Genomic DNA, 12,601 nt, shown 5'->3' with positions numbered 1-12,601 from the left:
TGTATCTTAAAATATGTAATACTATATATATTTATATTGCTGTAATGAAAATCTAATGTACAAATGTGTGTAAGGAGAAATACAAAATAGCCTTCATTGCAAAAATATTCTCTTATTTTTCCTTTTCATTTTGTGATGATTATGAGTTGGGCATGTGATTGGACGGATTCAGAAACACAGAGCCATGAGGCTGAAAGTAATATGGGGAGACACTTATAAAAACACTAATGGGTGAATATCTGCCTCAAATCCACAGGGAAATGCTAGTTGATCACAGCCGAGTTTATTTAGCAAGTTCTGTGGTATTTTCTCTGTTAGCGATTAGCTTTAGCTTCTCTCCAGCTCTACTCCATAACTCGGCTTCAGCTGGTTCAGGTGCGCTGTCAAACCGGCAGATAATCCCAAAGAATATCGGCAACTTCCAGGCCTTGTCAAAGTTTCCTGTGTCTACAGCTCATAAAGCTTCCACGAAATGTGTTTTTGTAGCCCTCCCCCCCCCGCGCCTCTGCCCTCTGATGAGAGGCTGTTTCACTCCCACAATCCCCTTAAAATCAACATCAATTCACTATTAACCTCATATACGTGTCCCATTTATTGTGAACCATTCATCACTGCACATTATTCCACGTTTCACCTACATTTTCATCAAAAGTTTTCTTTTCAGCTGCACAGTGTGATTTTAAATAAAGCTTTAGCAAACTAATATGCAAGTCGATTTTGATCAGAATGCACACTTGTCAATTCCTGATTAATTAAATCTCATTCATAACCAGCATTTTTTCTTCATTTAGAAATGCAAAAACATTCCCAGCTAAGAGAGAGAGAGAGAGAGAGAGGAACATTCCATTCTATCATTCTGAAGGTGTTACATTTGAATGTTCTCTCAATATTCAAAACACCCATATAGAGAAACATTCCATTTTGTCAACATTCTATTGTTGTTACTGAAGAATCTTATTAAACAATATTTTAATAGATACATAGTTCAGAGAACATACAAAATACATCATAAGGACATTCTGAGAACCCTGTTATTTTAAGAATATTTTGACCTAACAATGTTATGGGAACGTTCCCTGTTAGCTGCGTTATGGTATTGAAGGGGTCACGGACTGCATTTTAAAATTATTTTATAATATTCTCTGAAGTTTATTTATAATGATACACATCACAATGTAGAAGTGATACGCTATTTTCTATCCCGTTTTTGAGCCTCTCTGCAGATTGATTCAGAAACTATTTTTCACAAATTACACTACAAAGAAGCTAAAGAAACACTACAAAGGGGATAAAGAGGCAGTTACGTAGAATCAGTGGGTGGAGCTAAAGAGGCAGTGACAGATTCAGTGGGTGGAGCTAAAGAGGCAGTGACAGATTCAGTGGATGGGGCTAAAGAGGCAGTGACGTAGAATCAGTGGGTGGAGCTAAAGAGGCAGTTAGGTAGAATCAGTGGGTGGAGCTAAAGAGGCAGTTAGGTAGAATCAGTGGGTGGCGCTAAAGAGGCAGTTACCTAGAATCAGTGGGTGGAGCTAAAGAGGCAGTTAGGTAGAATCAGTGGGTGGAGCTAAAGAGGCAGTGACAGATTCAGTGGGTGGGGCTAAAGAGGCAGTGCCATATTCAGTGGGTGGGGCTAAAGAGGCAGTGACGTAGAATCAGTGGGTGGAGCTAAAGAGGCAGTTAGGTAGAATCAGTGGGTGGAGCCAAAGAGGCAGTGACAGATTCAGTGGGTGGGGCTAAAGAGGCAGTGACAGATTCAGTGGGTGGGGCTAAAGAGGCAGTGACGTAGAATCAGTGGGTGGAGCTAAAGAGGCAGTTAGATAGAATCAGTGGGTGGAGCTAAAGAGGCAGTGACGTAGAATCAATCGGTGGAGCTAAAGAGGCAGTGACATAGTCCGTGGGTGGGGCTAAAGAAGCAGTGATGTAGAATTGGTGGGTGGAGCTTAAGAGGCAGAGGTAATCTTCCCCTTTAGAGGCGGGGCTTAGCCACACTATTACATCATAAAATGGGACATTCCAAAACGAGTTGTTTTCTGAGCTTGGTTTCAATCAAATCTATAAAAGAGAAAGATCTAAAATTTACAGGATGTTTTTAAAGTACACTGATCTGTTATACGTCAAAAGATCAAGGGAAATTAGATTTCATGAGCCCTTTAAAATGAGTTGTGAATGACTTTCCGAGTCCATTTTGACTCGATAATTACTTCACAATAAATGCTCTCGAAGATTTCCCATTATTATTTTTTTTGTTATAACCCACCACATTTAACATTTATTGGACCCTCATTATCACTGCTGCAATAATCCTACAGATTTAGAAGCTCGTGGTGCTTTCATAACTCGTTTCCAGTAGAGCCTTACAAGTCGGTCAAAGTGCTTTCAGTAAGATGAGCTCAAATGCTTTCACTAAAACTTTTTTGTGGGTCTGTGTAGAAAGCCACAGATGAGTGAGGTGACAGGTCCACAATGAAGCAGAGTCCGCTAAAAATAATCTTTCAGAGTGCTTTCATTGTATTTATGTAACACTTCCTTTAAAATCCCCCACAGTAGGACGACAGAACACCTTCAAAGAAACAACACTAGTTAGTTATTGAGAAATGCTCGAGCTCCAGAACGAAATAAAGCAATAAGCCCCAAGAAGCTGTGGTTTACAGTGAATTTCTAACAGCTGAGGGGCATTGTTGGGTACGACGTGAAGCGGAGGGGCAAAAGGGGCTTTTTGCTCTAATAAAATGGTTATTCCATAAATGTAGCAGGGTTTCACAAAATAAAACAAAGCAATTAAAATGTAACGATATTAATAAAAACAGTATCCTTCCACCAAACAATGTAGTTCCTTAGTGGTTGGAACAAAGTGGTTGCTGAGCAACACACAAACGTAAACAAAGTTCGAGTGATTTTCAACAGCTTCAAACGTGGCTCAACCAATCAGAATCAAGGACCGGAAGTCTCTGTGTTATAAATAGGCTTTTTATGGGCTGAAGTGAAAATACACTCATCTTACTTTCCTAAAATGAGTTCCTGGTGTAAATCTGAATGATTTATCAGTGCACGTTATTCCAAAGTCTTCAAAATGACTTCAGTGATTTACAGACATTTTTCACCATGCAATTAAAGGATCAAATCAATATATATGGTGCATTTCCATCTAATCCTAAATTAGAAATCCTTTGATAGTGCACATGATCTTTCAATAAAAGTCACGTTTGCTGACGTAAAGAAAACACAGTCGGACTGATCTCTCTGGTGTCTGATGTCAATAACATCCGGATGGGGTTCATGCAGGAAGTGAACTGTATGCATCCAACAAAATATATACATCTGAGATATAATAATTGTATCATTCAGGCCCTGAAATCATTCAACTAAATCCTCAGATGTTATATTTTGTACCTCATGAAATCGTCTGTGCTCACATGTACATCAGGGGTTAAAACACTTCCTGACCAACAAGAGACAAACTGAAAACCACACACACGTGGGTGACAAAGAAACTGTGCGAACTCTGCGATGCCATCCTGTTTGGTTTAGGTTCAGCTGCCACAAAGATATTTCCTATTTCAAACTTACACAAGCAGCCATTTTATGACGAGACATGAAACAATCGCTCAGCCTGCTGGGAAATGAACGGTAAATGTTTTAATTCAATGCATTTAGACGCACGCATGGCAATGCATCAAAACAGGATTTTTAATTTGAAGTTTAAAATATGAATTTTAGATAAGAGTTAAACAGCTACGCTCTTCCTCTCCTATATTCTAAAAACCATCCGTCAACAATTCCCTACGCCGAGTGCACTAGAACAATAAACTTCTGTCTTTCAAAGTGACGATCAGAGTGCGCCAACATCTGGTGCCGGGACTCATTTTTGGGTCTCCAAACCGCTGACTGACAATTATGGTCGTCTGAGAAATAATGCATCCAAGAAAAACCTCCAGTCCATTTTTTTCCCGATCGGATTTCCATGCATTATGGACCACCTGAAAAACCATGCATGCACCCCCCGGTGCTATTTGTGTACATGCATTTAGGGGTGCAACTACTGTGAGCCCACCACATCCTGAAGGGGGGTCCGAACCCGTGCGCCGCAGCGTACCGCCGTTCTGTAACGCGCTGACGGATAGGAAACACAGGCCCCACATCAAGCACTGACAGCTTCTGATCAAAGTGCCCTGAAGCCCCACGGGGGGGATATGAATTAATGTCTTCGCCTTTTTTCCAGTTAGGTTTTTCAGTGTTTTCATCAGTTCATTTTGAGGTCATATTGCAACAGCACTGTGCTGTAAATTCTAATGCACATTAATTGAGTTTAATTAGGATGTGTATTACTACTCTACAATATAGGCTACAATGTAGTTTTTTGAAGTTGTAAACAAAACAAACATTTTTGAACATTACATTTTTTTTTTATCTTTAATTCAATGTTGCATGCCCTCTCTTTGGAATGCCCAAGCAAAAAATATTATATACCATTTTATTTTCACGCCAATTTTAATTGCATGCGGTTTTACTTGTTAATTGTTGGAATTGTATGGTTTGTTAGGATCTGACAATATTTGTCCGAGATGCAACTATTTGAAAATCTGGAATCTGAGGGTGCAAAAAAATCTAAATATTTAGAAAATCATCTTTAAAGTTGTCCAGATGAAGTTCTTAGCAATGCATTTTTTTGTGTTGTGATGTATAACATTAGAATTCAAATCAGTTCAAATGCTAAGTTTTTTGCTAACACAACACTTTAAGGTAAGATCTTGTTTGTTTACATTAGTTAATGCATTAGCCAACATGAACTAACAATGAACAATATATATTTGAAAACATTTAGTAAACTTCGTCAATGCTCTTGTTGTTTATTATTTTTATATAATAATTCACAGTGCATCAACAAATGTAAACAGATAAAAAAATTAAATAAACAGTACATGCTGAAATAAACGTGGACTAAGTATTACTCAATGTCAGTTCATATTAATATAATTAACTAGTGTTAACAAATTGTTTGTTTTCACAATGGACATTGTTCTAAATAAGAGAAAACATCTTTTAGCCCTCATGCATCATGCATATCATTTAATTATATGATTTATTTCACTACACTTTAACTCTTTAGCTGAATGCAAATGCTCACTTGATTTTGTCTTTATGTGCATTTCCAAAAAAGCATGCAATTAATTTACTTTGACAAGTCTCAAACCTAAAGCTTTCTGCCAACGACTTGAAATCTAATTTAAAATCAACATGAAAATGTAATTCTCAACACATTTCTGAGTGAAACTTGAACATGCAATGAGAAAAAGAAAGGAAAAAAAAAAGAGTACAAGACTAAATTGTATCCACTTGAAACTGATTGGATGGTGAAAAATGGGTGTATCGTATCAGAAGTGGTTGAAGGATTCGTGACGTCAGCTGAAACGGAAAGTAATTTAAGAGGCAAAGTACTGTAAGTTATTGCATTTTGATGAAAGATTATGAAGGAGAATGTTGTTCTCCTTTATAATAACACGCAGTGATAAATCATCCACAATAGATTCAGGAACATTTATTAAGAAAGTAAATAAAGTCATCTGTGACTTCTCAAACCACGGCAGAAGAAGAAAAATCCTGAGACAAAGTCCTCGCCACCCGAAGGGATGATCACACATCTCCAGATTCCCATCATCCAGCAGGTATTAAACTCGGCCTCTTTAATGCTGGCCGTATCAGCAAGTGTCCCAGAAGTCTGTGCAGCTCTCTTTCCCCCGCGGACAGCATTGTTATTATTTACTGGCTGCATTACTGAATCAGTTGCTTTTCACCATGCAGCCAGCAGCCATTCAGCGCTCTCCCTCTCTCTCTCTCTCTCTCTCTCTCTCTCTCTCTCTCTCTCTGTCTCTCTCTCTCTCTCTCTCTCTCTCTCTCTCTCTCTCTGCCAAGGCCAATTAGTGCACCGCTGCGCTGCACCCCCACAGCTACTGACAGCGCTTCACAAAACGCCAGCTACATTTACTGCATCCCAGTCTGAGACTGGGACTGGGCTTCAGACACTTTTATACAAGATACAGGGAAGAAAGATGCCAAGTCATTTTTGTAGGTGGTCACCCAAATCCTTCTGCTGTTTAAGTCTGAGCTAAAACAAGTGTGTAATGATCATTAACATCCCAGGATGTAGAAATCACTGTGCAACTTTGGAGTCGTCAAACAATATGATACCAATATCTAGAGAGCAGCATAATGAGCTGAAATGTATTTTTATATATTTATGATACATATATAGAAAATATACAATATACACAGTATACACATTAAACATTTATTTTCAAATGTAATTACACACACACGCACACACAAACTTTACTGACAAAACAAAATAGCTGAAATGCAATGCACTTTAACAGTGTTTACTTATATATAAAATTTAATTATTTATTTTTTTTTACATTTGGAATGTAATTATATATATGTTATGGGTCAAAGACGAAAAAGTGTATAAGCATTAAAAAAAATTTAATACTGCTTTAAACTGTTGTAGCCCCCCCCCCCCCAAAAAAAAGTGAAAAGTTTTCTGTTTTATTTAATTGCAATTTTGTTTTTGTTTTTCTGAGCAAAAAATAAATATCATACATTTTTCCCTGATTTACAGAAGACACCCAGTAAAATGTCATTCAGTGTAACAATCTTGTCAGGCATATTTAACACAAAAATCAATTTATGACATATTAAAAAAGACTAATTACTTTCACCCCAAACACTAATGAGTTGTAATTTTACATTTTTAACATTTGCCACTATCCTAGGTTTTGCCCATTTGTCAGTAAGAATTTTGTACTAATTTAAAACACAATAAAATTCAGTATGCTCCATTATTCATTTAGATATTTTAATATGTACATGTCAGAATAATTTTGCATAAATATTGTGTTACAATGAATGACAATGTAACATTATTTCAACCAAATTTTGCCATTTTATTCTCCAAAAACTTATTTAAAACCTTAAAAGTAGACATTTTTAAAATCACTTTTGTACATTTTTCTTGATGCGGACATCTTAACGTCTTTGACCCATATACAGAAAATATACAAAAGCTGCTAAAATGCAATACAGAACTAATTTTCATGGTATCCACTGTACGTAAAATTCACAAAGTGCACATTTTAATAGGTCTCTCTCTTAGATCTCTGTATTTCACACAGGCATTGGAGTTTTGTAACACCGTTTTGTGGTTCTGACTCATAAAGCAAAGCATTGAATATAGTTTTGGAAAGGTCTCGCTCACCACAGAGTGCACAGACATTTTCACTCCGCATGCCAGCAATACAGGTGCACAGCGGGGCCGTGAACGTTTCTAAATTTCACAACACAGGTGTGATCTACTCTCGCAAATACAACTTCTAAAACATGGCAAAGGAAGATTTAACATTGATTAGGAATTATTCTATTTTGCATTGCTGTCACAAAATATCTGGCCGGATTTTGAACATGCAGTAACATTTCTGAGCATGTCTTATTATTTATCTCATATTATCAACGTGCTGACAGATTTTTGGACCAATGCATACTGCGCTATTCATAAACCTGCTGACATTACACACACAAATCAGCTACAAACAAACCTGATGGATGAAAATAAGAAATGAACAATGGCTCACAGGCAGGTTTATGATGTTGTGGCAGCATTATTAGATGGATCGCATCGCTCTGTCGTACAAATGAACGGCTCGGTGCAGCTTCTGTTAGGCCTCGACCGCCTCTTTCCACCTAATTAACTTCATCGTGTTCAGAACGCAGCTCAGCCGGCCTGACGACTCATTTTATCTCACATCTCCATTACAGTGTGAGGGGAGAACTGTCATATACAGGAAAAGGTAATGATCGGCGACATTTGCTGTATGCAAACTCGTTTTCACTTGTTGTTTTCTCTGGTTTTAATGTGAACCAGACTGAATGATTTGAGATAACATGCAGGTTCAAGAGTACAGATACATGCATAAAAACTCAATTTCCCCTGCTGCTAATCTGATTCAGTATCTATATACATTTAAACTTTAGAGATCCTGAAATGCACGTTGGTTTCACATGCAGAATCAGTTTAAAGATGCAAACCTGATGATTTTTCCCATGCAATCACACAGTCCTGCCCTGGTATATGCACATACACCACATGTCTCCATGTGCAATGCATTGCACAGCATGCACAAAAATAATAGCCACAATTTTATTCTTGGAAAATCTCTTATTTCCCCTGCATATACTGCACTGATGCATTTTGGTTAAAGGATTACTTAAGCTAAAGACAGTTGCATTCGTAGATGCACCACTCTACACCCATTTCCAGTAATTGCTAGGCCTGCGAGTTATTTTTAGATGGTTTAAGCAGCGAAGAACAAGCTCAAAGAGTAAGACAGAGAGAGACAAACTCTTTGAACAGACGAAATAATAAGTTAAGGCCTCAGACTGGCTTCAAATGAATCAAGGTTTGCCACCCACTTACATGGACCCCTTTTTTGGCTGCTTTTGTTTTCATGGCTGACACTTGGATGTACAATAAAACTGAAAGTTAACCTTTTATGAAACTCACTGCAAGAAACGCTAAACCTTACATGGACATCCGAACCTGGTTTGAAATGACATTTGCATCCCATTTTCTTTGTATATTTCTAATGCAACGAGATGTTCAATGAAAAAGATTCAGACTAGTAATTGAATGGGAACATTGGAGGAAATTATTACATTTTGATGAAAGAATAATGAAGGCAAACTTTATTTTGCATAACACACACTGATAAATCATTCTAGATAAATCCATGCATTAAGTACATAAAGTATCGCAAATATGGTTGATTTGGATTTCATGTTGACTTGACACAAAAATCAATATATATTGTAAATCAAACTCTTGACATGTGAGTGCTATAATATAGCCTACTTCATGATCTAAGACTCAGAAGTAGTCGGCTTGTCTGTAACACTCATATAAGCCACGGCTAACTGTGGTCTGCCTATCTCTGTCTGTATTAATACAGTAACGCCGGTGAAGAGGGGGAAGTGGTCCATCTTCTCTTAACCTATCCAACTTCAATTTGAAACGCAACCAATGAGCCCCGGGCGATGCTCAAGTCATAATGCATTCAACAAACATTCTCCGGGTGAAACATGCATTTATGAAGAGATGGCCTTTAGAGGAGGAATTCACAGAGCGTATGCTTAACAAACAATACACCCACTCATGAACACGAGAGATAGAAAGTCAGCATAGTCAAAGTGAGAATGAGTCACAGCTCAACTGAAACTTCAGCAAGAAGACGCCAGAAAAGAAGGTTCGACCCCAAATCTTGCACAGACTCTGAAAACTAGGTTTTGCACCATTGGACCAATTGGCGCTTGGGTAAATAATACTAAGATAGAAGTCACCAGCAGTGAAGGGGTGTGTGTTTGTATTGGAAGTATGGATCTGGCAGGTTTGTTTCAGGGCAGATGATGACACTGGTTAATGTATTATCGATTGCCTGGTTGTTATAGCTGTAAAGTTGCTTCCCTATTCTGAGGTGTAACTGCCAGTTAACTATATGCATGCATAAAAACATGGTATGAACAAATCAACAGATATTTATGTGAAAGTTCGCTTTTCGGTCTCAAGTTGAGGTCAAATTAAGGCAAATTCGTGAGCAAAAAATGCCACTTGTTTATTGTCAATCTTGAAGACAGAAGTCACTTTTGCACAGAGCAGGTTTTTCATTGAACTTGAATAATTATGTGAAGTCCTATAGAAATGGCTTGATTTCGTTGAAATGTGACTGCAATTTTACGCACGAAATATATACTCCGAAAATACACTCTTCTATCTTCAGCAGTGCAATTTAGTGTGTTGTTAGATAAATAGCCTATAACATGTTTAAGGCTAGCTAGCTGAACAGCAGCATATTCACATGTCTGAAGTGAAATCTGTCGCCCCCTTGTGTACACCAGAGCAATGCAAGATTCATTTCGCGAACTGAAATGTGTCTCCGATAAAGCATATTTCGTCTCGTATTGCAACATGGTGGCCATCATAAAAAAAATAAAAAATTGTATTCATTTTCTTGAAGTGCAAAAGAAAAAAACTGAAAAAACTACACATTTAATCGTATGTCATAATAAGTAATGCTGCTAACCTAAAGATCAAAGATGCATGTATTAGTGAATTTAAACCTAAATCCAGATTCTTCCATATGGGATTGCGCTTACTATAACAAGTCTTCTGAAATAATTATTAATTTGTAATTTCCGTATACATCCATTGCTGAAAAGTGAAAACATAAACTCAAATTATGAGATTCTCCTATGTTTCTTATTTTGGTTAACCATACATTGCTACATTTGACGAAAAAGCTCATGCATGGCTCAGGAATGCAGCTTGTAGCATGTTCGTGTGTTAGCGACAGGAAATGATAATCACTTATCATGGATGGCCTAGTTTTTCAGAACTATTTCCGGTTCATGTGGCACCACTGTAAACCACTTCATGCAAACGCTAAAACGTTACATATTAATGTGAGACCTCCATACGTGACCTTCATTTGGGGCCTCTCAAGAATGTTGGAGAATATTGCATTATTAAAACTGAGGCACATAAAGAGGGCCATTGTGGTGGGGAGAGCAGGCTTTCCCCCCTAAAATTTTGCTTCATAATGTCCACTTGCACGGGATCATTTTTCAATGTATGGAGTTGGCTTAGATTCCTCTGCTCTCCATTCGATGGCTGATCTTTTCCATATGCTCAGAACCACAAGCTTAACTCTGTGACACCCTACTATAAACACCCAGCAGCAAATTATGAGTTACTCTCTGTCAGGATGACTGAATTTTAAGCTCTATCACAGACTGTCTTATATACATCTACAAAAAAAAAAAAAAGAATCTGCAATGCTTTTATTAAATATATTAAATAATGCATTTTCTCTTGAAGGTAACCATTATATACAGCCAATGCAATTCATACATCAAAATAACACAATGAGTTCAGTAAAAACAATTATGAAGTAGCTAATACACAATCTGTACGTTACTGAGCCACGGCCCGAGGCTCAAACATTCTCACAGCTGATTGGTTCTTGTATAATAATATGCAAATTCATATTTAGTCTGTTTAATAGAAAATAAAGTAGGTCTACTTCTATATTTATATGCAATATCCGGTTTGATGGCGTTTAACTAACTATATCTATCAAGCTTCCCGAACTCAACACGGAACACGGAAAATGTAAAGCGCGTAAATACATCGATTCGATTCCGAACCAAATTGACTCCGAATTCTACATTAACGAAATGCGAATTTGACAGTTCGACGTCCCTTTCGCTTACTACGGGATCACAAAAGCTGAGTAAACTTTGATGACAATTAAGCAGGAATTACAACGGAGTTGCATTATGCAAATAGGCTACCATTAAAACCCCAAAAAGCAATACCGGCTCAAATTTGAGAAACGATGATTGAAAATGATTAAAATCTTATCCTAGTCAGCCTCTATGACGCCGAGTCCACATTATATTTTGATTCAGCACTGTACTGTATCTTATACATCCCGACTTGCAAATCATTCAACTTAACACAATGCACACATTATTCTGTTTTAATGCTCTTTATGAATATTCCTGAGAAAGCTACATGCACCAACCACCGTTTTGGGTCTCGGGTTGTCTTGTTTCATTCCAATCAAAATGCACAGAAATCCAGCCAGGAAGATGAGCAGACTTCCCCGTGATAAATACGAACTAATTAATTGTTCGCTACACGTGGAATTGCTTCTACGTCACGGAGGGATGTAGTTCTATCAGCAAAGCAATTATGAAGCGAATTCTCCTAAAATTCACGTTCATCGAGCGTCGCTGGAGCTCTGCACCTTCCCTCGAGAAACACGTCTTTAGAAGACTTCAGTTTACTCATGCTTTCCACTTAGAGCCTGCTTTTGCACGAATATACCAGTGATGCAAGTGCAAGTGCACCATTCCCGAGATAGCGAACTAAGTTTGGGAATGTTTTCCAGCTTGTCCGGGAGATGCACGCGCGTCCGAGGTTTCGCATCAGCCACCAACACGCGCACAAAACTCACACATTCACCATACGCAGCCTACACTAAATAACACGATGTTCATTCTGCAACAGATGAAACTGCCCTGAAGTGAATGAAGCAGGTTATTTCCCACATGGGAAAGAGAAACTGAACCGGCGCGTAAAGAAGAAGGAGAAGCCAACGCACGGTGGGGTGAATTACCTTGTTGCAGTGGTAATAGTCCAGAGAGGAGAGGCTGCTGTCGGTGGGTAATGTACAGGAGCCCACGCTTGAAGGAGGTGCAGGGTAAAATCTCACATCCATCGCCCGCTTCGCTAGACTGAAGACATGGAGAGCAGCTCGCGCTTCTGTGCTCTCTCTCTCTCTCTCTCTCTCTCTCTCTCTATTGTTAACCCAAACAAAAAGCAACAGAACGACTGAAAGAGAAAGGGGTTGAGCCTCTATTCTTGCTCTCCTCGCATCCGTCACGGGATTTGTTCTGTTCCACGCGAAAGCGCGCGCGGTGGATGTTGTGCGATCATTAACACGCAAAATAATCTAAAAAGCCTAAAATCAGTTAATAATGATGTCGTTTT

The sequence above is a fragment of the Carassius gibelio genome, chromosome A4, assembly GCF_023724105.1.
Source record: "Carassius gibelio isolate Cgi1373 ecotype wild population from Czech Republic chromosome A4, carGib1.2-hapl.c, whole genome shotgun sequence".
NCBI lineage: Eukaryota > Metazoa > Chordata > Actinopteri > Cypriniformes > Cyprinidae > Carassius > Carassius gibelio.
Note: the sequence above shows the minus strand (reverse complement) of the source record.